The sequence below is a fragment of the Corylus avellana genome, chromosome ca9, assembly GCF_901000735.1.
Source record: "Corylus avellana chromosome ca9, CavTom2PMs-1.0".
NCBI lineage: Eukaryota > Viridiplantae > Streptophyta > Magnoliopsida > Fagales > Betulaceae > Corylus > Corylus avellana.
In genome coordinates this window covers 8611678-8627807 of record NC_081549.1, presented here as the reverse complement: position 1 = coordinate 8627807, position 16130 = coordinate 8611678, and positions in this window count along the sequence as shown.

Here is a 16130-nt window from a genome sequence, read left to right as displayed (position 1 = left end):
ATATATATATATATATATAAAACAAAAGGCTTTATAATATTATTTTAATCTATAAAATTTATAGAATGTCACAATTTGTTTGGAGTTGTATTGATTGGGTTGTTTATGAATGTGAAGAAATTTGATTGAATGTGGGCCATTAAAATGTATAATAGTTAACTTCTGGAGAATATAAGCCAACCTACGGAAGTCACTTGATCGACTAATGTTATGGGTAGTTTGAATAGATTTGGAGCTAGTAGTACTGAAGTTTCAAGAGATAGGAATAATGCATATAAAAAGAGACACATGCAAAAGACTTCCAAAATTTAGAATTACTTTATTTGTGTTGATGTTGGTGGTGTCCAAAAATCTTAGTGCAAATGGTGTAAACAATTATTTGTTGTTTCTAGTTCAAGTTCTACCTCAATACTTGGTAGACATTTGGTAGCATGTTTGAAATATGTGAATGCTAACAAGAAACAAAAGACTCTTACCCTAGATCCTAGTGAGTCTAGTGATTTAGGCACTTTATCAAATTTTACATATAATGAAAAGAGGGTCAGAGAACTTGCTACCCACATGGTTTTCTACCATGAATATCCTTTTAATATCATGGAGTATGAATTTTTTAATAAGTTCTGCAAGACATTATCGCCCCACTATAAAAAGATTAGTTGTGCAACTGTTAAGAATGACTGCTTTTCTACGTATAATATTGAAAAGAAGAAGCTAAAAATATTGCCAAGTGGGGTTGACAAGGTAAACATTACAACTGATATGTGGACCTCTTCACAACAATTGCCATATATGGAAGTCACTTGCTACTTTGTGGACTCTGATTGGTTCATGCAGAAGAGAATTCTGAATTTTTGTAATGTGTCTCCTTCATATAGTGGTGATGTTATTGTTGATGCACTTCAGAAGTATTTGATGAGGTATTCACAATACAGTTGATAATGCAAAAGCAAATGATGTTGCCATTAAAAACCTTAAAGATGATTTTCTGTTAAGGAATGCCTTGCCTGTTGGGGGTTGATTGTTTCATGTGCAGTGTTGTGCACATATTGCTAACTTGTTGGTGCAAGCAAGGCTTGGTGAAATTGGGAAAATTGTTGATTCTGTGCGGTAAGGTATCAAGTATATAGTGGCATCTGAGAGCCAATTTCGGGACTTTTAGTGAAATAGCAAAACGGTTGAATTTACCTTCTAAGAAATTGGTTTTGGATGTCCCCACTTGCTGGAACAACACTTACTTGATGTTGGCAAATGCCATAGAGTACAAAGAAGTGTTCCCAAGGTTTCAATAAACAAATGAAGGTTTCCGGTGGGTGGTAAGTCCTGAAGAATGGGAGAAGGTTGCCAATGTGAATCAAGTTTTGAAAACTTTCAATGAAGTGACGAACATAGTGAGTGGAAGTGATTACCCAACCTCAAATTTGTTTCTACCTGAGGTATGGAGGATGAAACATGTATTGGCCATTAAGTGTATGGATAGAAATGTATACATCAAATCAATGACAACTAAAATGGCTGAGAAATTTGACAATTATTGGGGCGAATGCAATTTATTGATGGCCATAGGTGCTATTTTAGATCTGAGATACAAAATGAAGTTGATAGAATACTGTTTTCCATTGATTTATTATCCATTGGATGAAGCTAAGAAGCACATTAAAAATGTGTTGTCCATTCTTCATGAGCTGTATGAGGTCTATGTGTTGGAACATAATTCATCTATTATGCAGCAAAGTGGTCAAGAACATGTTGGTTCTTCTAATGAATCTAATCCTTGTACTCCTAGAGTTGTTGTACCTCTAAAACCAAAAGTTTCTACAGGCCGATCAATGTTTCTTCAACACTATAGAAGTAATGACATTGTTTGACCCCTTAAAATTGATTTGGATGTGTATTTTGAAGAAGATGTTTACATTTGTGAGAAGGATAACAACATAGAAGATATAGATACGGAGTTCGAGGCACTGGCATGGTGAAAATTCAATGCCTTATAGTATCGAATTTCGTCTAAGATGGCACGTGATATTTGAGCTATTCCTATCACTATAGTTGCTTCTGAATCTTCTTTTAGTGCCAGTGGTAGAGTTATTGATCCTTATAGAGCATCATTATCAACTAAAATGGTTAAAATGCTTCTATGTGGGTCAGATTGGGTGAGAGCATTTTATGGAGTGAAGAAATATTCTGTAGCAATAGCTGTAAGAGTATTTCTGCCATTTTTTTTTTTTTTATCCGCATTAACTTTTTGTGTTTGTTTTTGTAGAAAATGATTGAAATTGACTTCCCTGCCTTACAAATTTCGAAGTGGTATGAACTATATATGTAATTTACAAGTTACTTTATTAGCATCTTTAATTTAAGATCATTAACTTGTGTCATTTTTTTTTTTTTGTAGAAAGTGGGCCACCTGACTGAAATCAATCCTGATTTGGAATTTCTATGTTTTATGGACTTTTTATGTTTTACGTACTTTCTAAGTTTTATGGATTGTAATTTGAATTTGGTTATTGGTTATGTATTTTGAACTTATGCATCGTAGACATTCGTGTTTGAGACTTTTATTGGACAATTTATTTAGACAAGTTGGACAATTGTTGGACAATTTGTTTTTGTTGTTGGTTTTGTTTTTGTTCTCAAGGTGAGGATGCATAATTCTCAAGAGTTGAAGAGAATTCCAGGAGCTGTTGCTAATTGCTATTAACTTGGTACAATGGCAATTGGCCATATGTGGGGCAATTTGGTGGTTGCTCTTTCTTTTATATTCAATAGTCCAAATAAATGAGCTTTAAGCGAGCTGAGCTGCCCGCTTAAGGCTCGACGAACTTTTAATTGAGCTTAGCTCGAGCTTGCTTAGGCTCGCCAGAGTGTATTTGGCGAGCCTCGAGCTCGAGTCAAGTTAGAAGTTGTGCCTAACGAGTCAAGTTCGGACAGGGGGTTTGAAGCTCGGCTCGAGCTCGACTCAACGCGTTTAGTAAACAATATAAATGAGCTAAGTTCGACATACCTCAAGCTTGGCTTGATTACAGCCCTAGTCGATGCTGTCCCCTCAAAGACTAATGATCACAAAGTAGTTGTGAAGTTTTTGCAGGAAAACATCTTTGCTAGGTTTGGGACTCCACGGGCAATAATCAGTGATAAAGGTAGCCATTTCAACAAAAAGGCTTTTGCATCTTTGATAAAGAAGTATGAGATCACATATAAGGTTGGCACTCCATATCATCCTCAAACCAGTGGTCAAGTGGAGATTAGCAACAGAGAGATCAAAAGCATCATAGAAAGGATAGTGAATCCCAACATGAAGGATTGGGCTCTACGCTTGAATGATGCACCATGGGCTTATAGGACTACATACAAGACCCCTGTTGATATGTTCTCATATCGATTGGTCTTTGGGAAAGCATGTCATATACTAGTGGAGTTGGAGCATAGAGCATATTGGGCCATCAAGAAGTTCAACTTTGACATAAAACAAGCGGGTGACAAGAGGGTGCTGCATTTAAATGAACTTGAGGAATTGAGGTGTGATGCATATGAGAACGCCAAGCTCTACAAGGAAAGAACCAAGGCGTATTATGATAAGCAACTGGTCAGGAAGGAGTTTCATGTGGGACATAAGGTATTGATCTATAATTCAAGGTTAAGACTCTTCCCTGGTAAGCTTAAGTCTAGATGGTTTGGTCCTTGTGTTGTCACCAAAGTGTTCCCTCATGGAACTTTGGAGGTTCATAGTCTAGAAAAAAATCAGACATTCAAGGTGAATGGACATAGAGTAAAATCATATCTTGAATTGAAATTGGTATGAAGAGATGAAGATTTGACACTCCAGTCTGTCCAATATGCAGCACCACCAAGATCACTTGAGCCACATTCGGTGGAATTTGAGTGCATCTCCCCAAAACAGAAGCACTGAAGCTACTGTTAAAAGCGTTTGAGCAGTGCAGGAGCTCAAGCGTGTCTGTTTAGATCAGTGGTACTGAGGTCACTGAGTACGGTAAAAGTCTCTATCCTTTTTAACTTTTGTTTTCTTTTACATTGTGTCATTTTTTTTTAGTTTTTTTTTTGTTATTTTCCGTAGTAATTTTAGTATTTTTATTTATATTTTGTTGTCTATTTTTCTTTAATTAGATACAATGTTGTGCAATTTTGCAACAAAAAAAAAAAAAAAAAAAAAAAAATTGGCATTCTGTTTCTGCGCAACAAGCGCAACTTGTGTGCGCTCGATCGCATCACCACCATACACGCACACCTTTGCGTGAGTGCGATCAAGCGCACTTGGGCAGAGGGTTACGTGACCTATTTTTAGGTCACTTTCCCCCTTTTATTTTTTTTTCTTGCGCCGTGAAATCCCTAGCACCCTCTCATCACTCACGCACACTGCCACGCCGCACGCCACCCAGCACCATTCATCGTCCATTTCTGCACCACCCTCCACCGCCGCACGCCACCCTGCACTCACACACTCACACAACTATCCCTCCATCTTTGTTTTCCCCCATTCTCGCCTAAACCCATTTTTTTTTTTATCGATTTCCCCCGTTCTCTCTCCATTTTTCTCTATTTTGGCAAGCACAGCCCGTAGTTACAGTTTGTGCTTGTCTTTTGTGTTGGTTTGCTCTTGTTTTGCAGGGGTTGGGTGCCGTTCTACGATGATTTTACACCCCTTGGTTTTGAAGCTGCATACCAATTGTTTGATAAAAATCCTAAACCAAGCTGTATAATGCCTAAAGCTCGAGCTTCGTCCTCTGACACTCAAGCTACCTCCTCCTGACACACATTTGACAAGAGGAAGTTTCTCTTTGAGACGACATTTGCAATTCAAGAAGACTTCCAGAACGTTGGAGCTACTAGATGGGCGGTTGAAGAATTCAAACGTTGTGAGTTGAAGAAAATGTTCAAGCCTGTCACCTCCACTGCCTACAAGAAATTAATCACACAGTTCTATGAGCACCTCTCTTACAACTGCACCAAGCTGGGTGTCATGTCCTGAACAGTTCAAGGTAAGGATATTGAGGTGACTTCAGCCGACATTGCCACTGCTCTTAAGTGCAATGTTGAGCACCCTTCAGAAGAAGCACTGTTTGAGGCACAACCTCCCAGGTTCTACGTTGTAGAATTCATTGCGGATATGTGTGAGGGGCAATTTGCGGACAAGCATAACAATGCTGGCAGCAGGGCCGAGATGCCTCCATGACTTTGGCTTGTGGACTCTATTCTGCATCGCAATGCATGCCCCTTAGGACACAAAACTCAAAGGTGAGATCTGTTCCTCCAAACACTTTACGACTTTCATAAAGGTTTTCGGTGTTCCATTCCTGCGATCTTCTGGAATCAGATTCACAAGTTCTGGAGTGGGGTGCATTTTGGGGGAGCTGAGAATATCAACTCATGGGGGTTGCCCTTTCCATTTTTACTCACTCACATACTTCGGAAAAAGGGGATAAAGGGCACCTTCGAAGATGGACAAGTCACCACGACCCTGTGGTTTGCATAAGACAATGAAATCAAAGTTGTTCACACATGCCAAGGGTACCTCAAGCACCAGCAGCCGAGGCAGAATAGTTTGAGGAAGAGCCTATGGAAGTAGATAAACCTACAGCTGAGCAAGAAGCAGAAGAAGAGGAGGAGACTGTCACTATGGGCGCTGCACAATATCGTTCCATCAGTGAGGAGATGGCAGCACTCCATTCTGAGCTGGCGGATCAAAGACGGGAGGCCCTGAAGGAGAAGGTCCGAGCAAATCTGAGATTAGCAAAACAAGAAGAACTGCTGCGAAAGCAAGGAGAGTTGCTATAGATACAAGGAGAACTGCTACGATCCATTCTAGACTATTTGCCACCACCTTCAAGGGCATCTTCTTCGGGATAGTAGTGAGAGGAGGACAACAGTGTGGCTGAAGACGTTAAACTTAGCGCTCATGGGAGGCACTCCACAGTTTATCCTGTTATTTTTTTATTTGTTTTTCCGTTTATTTTTATGTTTATCTTTAGTTACTTTTTGTTTCCTTTTTATTTGTTTGAGTGTTTTGCTTTTTCAGGAACGAGTGTGCTTACGTTCAAGTTTGGGGGTGTGCTACGAGCCATGCTATTTCAGACAGTTTCATCCATCTCCTGGGTAAGATCTTTTCATGTTTTACACACATTGGGGACAGTGTGTAATTTAAGTTTGCGGGTATGGAAGACACATTTACACACACTTGGTCCTAATTTCTGAAAAAAAACAAATAATAATAAATATGCATGTTCATGTTTGTCTTAAAATTTTGGTTGATCTAAAAGAATTGTGATTTGATTTCATTGGTAAGCTTACAATTTTGAACACATGATCTGATGATAGAGTTTTTCAATTTGGTTACTTGCTTTAGGCAGTTGAGGATTCACATGTTTGATCTGATCTTACATAAGCACATTAGCACATAATATGTGGGGTATGACATAAAAGTCTAATGTGTATGTTTCTATGTCTTGGATAAAACTGGATGACTTATCAGATGGATACTTTGACACACACACACACACACACACACACACACATATAAATGATCATTGATAAGTTTTTCACTAAGTAATTGGAACTCTTGCCTTATTAAGCATTTGAGTGTTCACGTCAAAAGTTGAAGAATTTTGATGTGGTTAATGTCATGGTTAGTTTGGTTTCGTAGCTTTTTTGACTGGAGTTAGTAAGTCCTTTGGGGTGTCTTTACACCTAATGCCCTAAAACCATCTGGTTTGGGTGTCATTGGCCTAACACTGGCTACATGGGTCAATTAAAAAGCTTAAAGGAACCAAACATTGCACAGTTTGACCAAATAGAGAAAAAAAAAAAAAAAAAAAAAAAGAAGAAAAAGAAAGTTATGCCATAGTTATTCACTATGATGGGGATTTCAGTGAACTTGAGATATTAAGACATTACATATTAGAATTAATTGAAAGCTTCATATTTTTGTGCTAGTTCAATTTACATTGTTTTAAATTTGTGACCCCTTAGCCTGCTTTGTGTAAGTAATTAGACTTTAAAATTCCAATTCATTGTGAAGATGCAGTTTGTCTTTTTGAAGTTGGCAATGAATGAAAATCATGGTTTTAGGTGACATTTGAATTTTGGATAACATGACTTGTGCATAATGTTTATGGGTAACATTCTTGGAAAACTCTCACGAGACTTCACTCGTCCTCTAGGGAATGCCTAGAGGTTTAAAAGGCTTGTTGCATACGCTAAATGCAATCGTACATCCCACGAAAGATGAATTTATCTTTTTATTTTATGTTTTTCATTTTGTTCTTAGTTTCGTACTTCTAAGGGACTAGCAATATGTAAGTTTGGGGGTGTGATAAGTGCTAAAATATATGTATTTTAGCCCCTGAACTTATATTTGTTAATTCCTTACTTTTGTTAGTTTGTGCTATTTTATTTCTTTTATGTGTTTTAGGTGTTTTTGTAGGCTTTTGGAAGAAAATAAAGCATTTTTGGAAGTATGGGGCTTAAAGAGCAAATTTGGGAAAAGCTAGAGATTCTGACAGTGCGATCGATTGCAGGGGACTTGCGATCGAGCTCACTTTCAGATGACGTCTAGACGGGCGCAAGCTTGCACTCGTGCGCACAAGAGGAGACTTGATCGCAGTGGTGCGATCGAGCGCACACGGGCTGCGGTCGAGTGCACCCGTGCACTAGAGAACAGTCCGCTGCAGCCAGAATTCTCTTTCCTTCCATATTAGGGTTTTTCAAGTCCCACTTGTAATAGGACTAAACCCTACGAATTTTCTAAGTTTACTAGGGGTTTTAGGATTTCTCTAGGCCTATAAATAGACCCTTATGCCTCTAGATTAAACACACAAGTTCAAGGAGAAGAATTGGAGGCTCTTCAAGCTCAAGTTTTCGGGTTTCTTCTTTTCTTTTCTATTTTATTTTATGAAGATGTTTAACATCAAATTTATGTGTAACTAAACTCCTTAGTAGGGCTAGATTGAAGCTCTAATTATGTTTATTTAATAATTCAGTATTGATGCCTTTGTGATAATCATATTGTGATGCTTAACTTGATTAATTCCTTTTTTATTGAATTCATCATATATGTGTGACTGACCATTATATGCATGTGGTATGGATTAGTTATTTAAGTTAATTTGGATAATCGAGTCTTGGGCTTAATAGAGTAACAAAAGAATTTTCTCACGGGTTCTTAGGTTAATCAAGATGAAAAATCGGGAGTATACACCCATGCCCTAGGTTCCATGTGTTTGTCGATTTTCATAAATTTATGCTTTCTTAATGAACATCTTAGTATACATCCATGCTAAATCATTTAAGAAAGAAAAGAGTTAGAGTATACACCCATGCCTAATTCGTTGCTTAGGAAAATCTATAACTTAAGAAATATACACCCATACCCTTAGGTTGACAAACATTAGGTATTCATAATATGATTAGAGCATTGGAATATTGTTATATTATGTAAGCATGATTAATAATAGATATCGAAGCCCTACTTTTATCTTTATTAACTCAAAATCAATCTTTGTTTTGTTTTAATTACGGAATTTATTTTAAGCATAATTTACGGCAATCCTCGTGAGAATGATCTCGTACTTGCACCATATACTACTATTTTGATCTTGTGCACTTGCGAGTTAAACGTACATTTATTTGCCTATTAATTTAGGTGGATATCTGCACAACAAAACACTAGATTACTTAGGTTTTTTCAATTTTGTTTTTTAGGTTTTTTTTTTTTAGATTGAGGGGGGCTGGGGTGGCCGGCGAGTCACCCCAGATGGGTTGGGAGTGGCCGCGTGGCCACCTCCACCCATCTGGGGTGGCTTGTAGGCCACCCTAAATGGGTTGGGGGTGGCGGCGTGGCCACCCCTTATAATCTTAAAAAAAAAAAAAAAAAATTGAAAAAACCTAAATAATCTAGTGTTTTGGTGTTTATTTTATTTGGTGCAATAATCCTATGTGGCCAATTCTTATTGGTGGGCACAAAGGAGCTGGTGTAAACCAGCTCCTTATAGAAGTTATTCTCGTGTTAAATTAGACATTTTTACATTTTTCTTCTCAAACTACTTTTAAAGTTATTAAAAACTAACCATTTGAAAAAAAAAAAAAAAAAATGAAAAACCACTAAAATAAGTGATCCTTTTCATACAGTTCTCCCCTTAATTTTTTTTTTTTTTTTTTTTTGTGAATTTGTTATTTTATATATTTTAATAACTTCAAGGGTATTTTAGGAAAAATATGTCTAGTTTGACACGATGATGTTGGGCCTTGATGTAACTTCTTAGAGCTTTGAGGCGTAATTGCAAAATGAGTGATAGTTCGGAGGACTAAAGTATATTTTTCCCCAATAATTATAATAATGGGCAATTATGCTATTTCAAGGGTCAAGGTGAGAGTCTGTTCGGAAGAATATTTTTCATCAATTTTAAAGATGGAAGGGTTTTTTTGTCACAAAATTGGTAGTTTGGCTATCCTAGTATATTATGAGTAATTCTATAAATTTCTATTGTGTTCCTCAAAAAATGAGGTGATTTTTAAAATATTATTTGATCTAAATGGAATATTGATCAATTACAGGTCCAATTATAATTTTAAGAGCCACAATATTACCCTTAAAAAAACAGAAGAAGAATTTGTAATATTACTTGTGTATTATACTTGGCAGTTCATGGAGTCAACTTACGGATGGCTAGTGGCTCAACTGTTTGTGGTGAGAATTCAAAGAGATGACCATCATCGATTTTTTAAATATTAAACACACGCTCGCACTTGTAAAACATAATTTTCACATACCTCTTTTATAGAAAATGCAGTGAAAAGTAATTTTGAAATTCCTTCATCTATGTATGTTCAAGTTTACAAAATCCTAACACAAAATTTTAGAAGAAATTTTCTAGAGAAAGAAGTCTACGTTAAATTTTGGCTATAGTGATGGAATCCACGCACCTTTTATTATGGTACCTGAACTTTCATCATTTTTACAATTATCTTCAAAAATTAAAAAAATTCTTAATTTAATGTATCAAAATTTTAATTCTTTGCAACGTTATCCATCCATCCGTTAGGTTTTTCCATTAAATCAATAAATTATGTTAAAATTCTCAAAATACCTATAATTTTTTTATTATAAAAAAATTAAATAAAAAATTATAAAGATTCAAGCATGAATATTTTTGTAAATTCCATTGAATCTTGACCAATGTCTGAATCTTTACAAATTTTTTTAAAAAAGTTTTCAAAAAAAGATGAGGTATTTTGATAATTTTGACACCCCTCTGATAGAATTTAACGAAAAAAACATAACGGAGGAGTAATATTATAAAAAATTAGATGATTGATACATTGAATTGTGAGTTATTGAACTTTGAGGCATAATTACAAAAATGATAAAAATTCAAATGAAGTTTTCCTAAAATGAAGAACTAAAACAAATAGATAAAAAGTATTGCATAACGTACCAACACCGCATGTCAATCCAAGTTCCTCAAACTCAAGTGAGTTTCCAAGGCAGATCATGTGATTAGTTTAATGTGGCTAGCAACATCACTTTCTTTTTTCTTTTTTAGCTTTTCAAGGTAAACTTAACATTTGAAACTCGAATATCTCCGAAAAAATGGTAGAATCTCCAATAACGAAAAAAAAAAAAAAAAAAAAACTTGCTCCTGTAAGTCTGAGAAGAACAATCATAGGGTTAGATGAGGGAAAAAGGAAAAACATTTTAAAAAACAAAAAAAAAAAAACTCGTAATTTACGTCAGCTTTCTTTTTTCCCAGTTGTCACTTTCTTTCCATGGATGCATGTGTTGGCCATTGGTGATTCAAGAAGGGGGTGAGTAGGCATAATTTTGCTTAAGTTTCCAATTTGTTGTCCTCTGTTTCTTTTGTATTGTTAATTGTTTTATGTCACAAACAATTTCGATCCAAGTTGCCTTCTTTTGCTCTATAATTATGGTTTTCGATCCAAGATGATGTTTTTATAAGGATAGAATATTGTTTTGATTGTTCTTATGATTAACATATTTTTCGGTTTTTTTATTTATTTATTTATTTTTAATAATAACGAACAACTCAACCAAGTAGACAAATTTATAAATTAATAACATATTGTGCAAACATCAATCATGATAATATGAAAAATATAAAGTAATTGTCCACTCAAATTAATTAGTAATCGGGCAAAAGTTACACAATTTTTCTTTATGATTAAGTTAAAATTTTAAGGGTTAAATTCACTTTAACCCCTTGAAGTTTTAGGAGTTTTTCAATTTGAATCATAACGTTTAAAAATTGGCAATGTACTCCCATAATGTTTCAAAAAATTTCAATTCAGACCCTCTGTTACTAATTTCAGTCTAATTGGATGAAATTTTTTTTTTTTTAAGAAAAAGCATGGAGGGTAATTACGTAATTTCATAGATTTTCGTCTAATTTGACGAAAATTAGTAACGGAAGGTCTGTATTGAAATTTTTTGAAACATTAGGGGAGTATATTGCTAATTTTTAAATATTGGGGTTCGAATTAAAAAAACTCTTAAAACTTCGTAAAGATAAAATGAATTTAACCCAAATTTTAATAAAGTAGTACAAAAAGTTTGCAAAATGGTAACAAGAAAAGAAAAGAAAAGAAAAAAGCGATTAAAAATCAAAATCAATCTAACATTAGGAACAACAATGACAAAAATACTATCTGAAACAGAAAGAATAATCGACAAAGTTAATTTCAAGATTAAACCCCGCAAATAACAAATATTTTATAAAAAAAGATGGATTATTCTGGAAATGGAAGATTAGGAAAGACTTAGGAAAATAAAGAGCAAGGAAAATTGATTGGATATATATTATGGCAAAATGAACAACCTCAACAAGGTGCTAAAGGATCTCCAAAATAGTAGCATATGTTAGTTTGTAAAAGGTGAATGCTAGGTGTTCTCCTCGTGTTCTTCTGATATTTTTCTGGTCCTAGATTAAAATTATTTTCTTAAAAAACAACATAGAAAGTGGTCATTATTTCTCTCATCCGGTTTTTAGAAAATAATATTAATTTGCACAAAGAATGGTAGAGAAATTTCACTGTACTTAGAATTGGTGTTCAACCCTAATTCCTCGGGTTCTTGATAGAAGACACCGAAGTTAAGGTGACCGTAGTTGCTTCTACACTACTTTTATGTGATTCGCATTTGTCAACAACCCCAAATGCTGACCATTGTCAAAGAATGCTGGATAGGGTTTTTGCTTGGGATCGACTGTAATTTTTTGTTTGAATTGTAGTTTGTTCGAGTGTAATAGTCTTTCTCAATTGTGTGCATGATTGCACCACAAATGAGACTGACAATTACATAGAATCATAGTCCATAGCTATGATAGATTACTTTGTTTTCTTTCATTTTGATAGTCAGCAAATTTTTTTAATTAATTTTTATACCGGTAATGCTACATATTCATCTTTGATCTTATTCTCATGTTATTGAGTTAATATGAGCCTTTATTAAAAAAGAAAAGAAAAAAAAAAGGGTAAAGTCCACATACCTCCCTCAAACTATTATAAAATTGACAATGTCCTCCCAAACTATCAAAACATTGTCAATATCCTCAAAGCTAGCAAAAAGATAAAAATGCCCTATAGAATTATGAATAAGACAAAAAATACTCCTATATATATATATATATATATATATATATATATATATTTGAAAAAAACGAAAATTTTCATACGAAAAAATATTATTTTTTTTAAACAAAAAACTTTTAATTTTTGTTTTTGGGTAAAGCTTAGAGGAATAGGAAATAAATCAACAATGCCTCAGCCATCCTAAACAGTTTAGGGCTGGAACTAGAGGATTCCGCCTGGCGTAATTTCTTGCTGGGGGCTTGCGTTGGGCTTAGCAAATGAAGGCCCAGCCTAGCTTGACCCAGCTTCCGGTTTTATTATTATTATTTTCTCTCGCTCTCTCTCTCTCTCTCTCTCTTTTTAATTGTAAATTATATGAAAATAGAATAGATAAGATGAAAGAGAGAGGGAGAGTGTAGGGTCAGGCAGAACATAGAGATAAAAGAAACTGTTAAAACAAGAAATTAGCTTTTCCTTATTACTTTGATTTATATTTTCCTCATTATCAGGCCTACTTCTCTTATTTTTCACACCTTAATTTCTTTATAAATATCACACAATGTAATATAATCATGCACAATATAACATAATAAAGATGTAGCTCTAAGTTCACTTATTAATGATAGATATAGGCGTCTAAGGTTGAACGATCCTAAATCTCGTGTTATCTTCCTCTCTTGCTTCCGTTATTCTTCTCTTCCTTTTTATATTTTACATATATTTATACATGGTATCCGAGTGAGCTGCTTTCTTGTGGACTTTGTTTTCCTATGAGTGTTGAGTCTCCATGTGCTGCCACACTCCTCGTACAATTAGGTCAAACCTTAAAGATAATTATTTGAGGAGTGTAACGCCCCCAAGAATTAACAAACTAGCAGTTAACTCAGTGCACCTCTCATAACGTATTTACCTCGTAAATAAGTCACAAGGAATCTACCTCGTAAGTAACTTATACAAGATAGCCGTCTAAAACAACGATTCAATAATTATCTAGACCAAATGTATACCAAGCTTTTTTTTTTTTTTTTTGTATAAAGTTTCTCTCAAGTCAAGTGAAATAAATAGTCTAAAAATAGACTGATTGTAGACTCGCTAGTAATTCAATTTGTGTATGTTGACCATCTAAGCTCCTCCTTATGTGTAGGTCTTAATGAGTAACTTATCATAAGAGTCGGTCCATTATTGTATGATTGTCTAAGGTTTGGTGGGTCTATTAAAGTCCTTGGACTAAATCATGTGGAGAAGATGAGCCACATATATATTGAAGCTTGACTTAACTTTGACTCGCATTTTTTTGTGGGTCGTCGGTCTAATAAAATATTGCATGGGTTATTAATAAGCCCAATAAAATATGAAAATTGGTGACGAAGATCTTGTGATTTTTTTTTTTTTTTTTTAAATAAAACTTTAGCCTAAAATCATAATTTAGTTTGAGGGTCCGTTTATGAGTGCGTTTTTTAAAAAATAATTTGCGTTTTTAAATCAAATTGCAATTTTGGAGTGTTTGGGATTGCGATTTTAAAAACGCAAATTTTAAAATCTTGAAAAAATTCGCGATTTCTATAAGTTGATTAGGAGATGCTTATTTGAAAAAGTGCGAATTTAAACCAAAATCACTATTTCGCTTAAAACAATATTTGGCGCAATATTTACGTATTTGGTCATGAAACCACAATTATATGCTAATGTTATCAAAACACTCAATTGATAAAAAAAATATTTTTTAACATATTTTATCAAACATCTATGCGATTTTAAAAAATAACGATTTTAAAAATGCAATTTTTAAAAACACAATTTTTTAAATTACATTTATTGAAATTGTACTCTCAAATGGGCCTTGAATTGGCTTCTAAAATCATGTCATAGTGGAATGTGAGAAAAGAAGAAAAAAAAAAAAATTCACCAGTGACCCGTCAATTGATTCTTATTTATTAAAAAAGAAAAAGAAACAACAGAAAGACAATACACAGAGCAGCCCCACTATCTGAGCAGGAATCAGAAAACCCGGCTGTTTTCTTTACAATTAATGAATTACTCGTACAAACTTTTTCATGTCGGTACAACAAGTCGGCAACAAAGACTGTACAGTACGGCGATGGGAGAAGAATGATGGTGAAAGAGTCGTTGGTATTTATGGACTACTTTCGCGTGTTTGTGAACATGTTAGTAATTTAGAAAAAAAAAGAAAAGAAAAAAAAAATGCCATAAGAAATCTAGGTATGTAATAGGGGTGTATAAACGGGTGGTTATAACCGTCCTGCAACTATTAACCATTAACAATATAATGGTTTTGTTAGGTGGTTATAAAAACGGTCTAGGTACTGGAGAGAGGCTTAGATGATGAAAATCGCATATGTTCTCTCAAGTTGGACTGAACCATAACTTAACCTAATTTCATCAAAATATCAATAAAAATCAATGTGATTTGCATTAATGAGGCATAGAGATTTCTGTTGAACAATTCGAACTCATACTTTAATATGTACCTAACAAATTTAAAAAAATTTCTTGAAAGATTGAGCCACCACTGCTGCTCCCTGACAACATGTATTCACAGATGCTATTAGTGATGGAGATGAGGGGATGTGATCAAGTGCAGGCTTTCTTCCTTCTTGGTTAATTTTGGTGGCAGCTTTAAAAATTGGAGTCACTTTCCCCATGATGCATCTTTATACCATGTTGGAGCCTGGACCATAGACTATGGACCACGAGTGGCAGCAGCCAGTAGGGCAACCCATTGCACTGGAGAAAAGGAAACTTGTTAACGGTGACTTACGTTGACAGAATTTGAAACCCCACTAAATGTTGAAAATAATTTTGGATGGTACACAAATTATTATTGATATAAAATAATTACAATATGAATATTAACAATAAAATAAATAAAATACAAGAGATGAAAATAGAGTATGGAAAGATCTCACAATGCTATAAAATCACACAATAGCGTTGTCCTTAAAGGTTGATTCGTGCCTCCCGGAGTGTATAATTCGGTGCGATCGGATCCTTTGACACGCAACCTCCCAGGATTAGACTATAGCGTCTACCTTGGTTAAGGACGCACTTCCAATAACAAAGAGTAATAGAACAACCCAATTGTCAATGTGGATGAAGGACTTCGGAATATATTTCGTAGAAAAGCTAACTATATATATATATATATAGCTTTCTAGCTTAGAAAAACCGAAGTGTTTAACAAGAGAAAGTAATATATAATATATCCAAAAATATATCTATGGAGAACTCAATATATATCTGTATGCATAAGTGCTGTGCCTTATATAAACAAACATAAAACCAATCTTATGACCAAACGGTCATAATAAACATAAATGCCATAAAAGTTTGTTAATGGACAAAAGCTTGGTCAACATCCTTTTTTTTTTATAAGCAACGGTCAAAACTATAAAAACTAAATTAAAGTGATTTTATTTTTCCATAAAACTGTTTTAATACTCAAACGGTAATAAATATTAATAATAAACCATAACTAAATAATAAAGATTGTTTGTAAACAATATTAATGTCCAAAC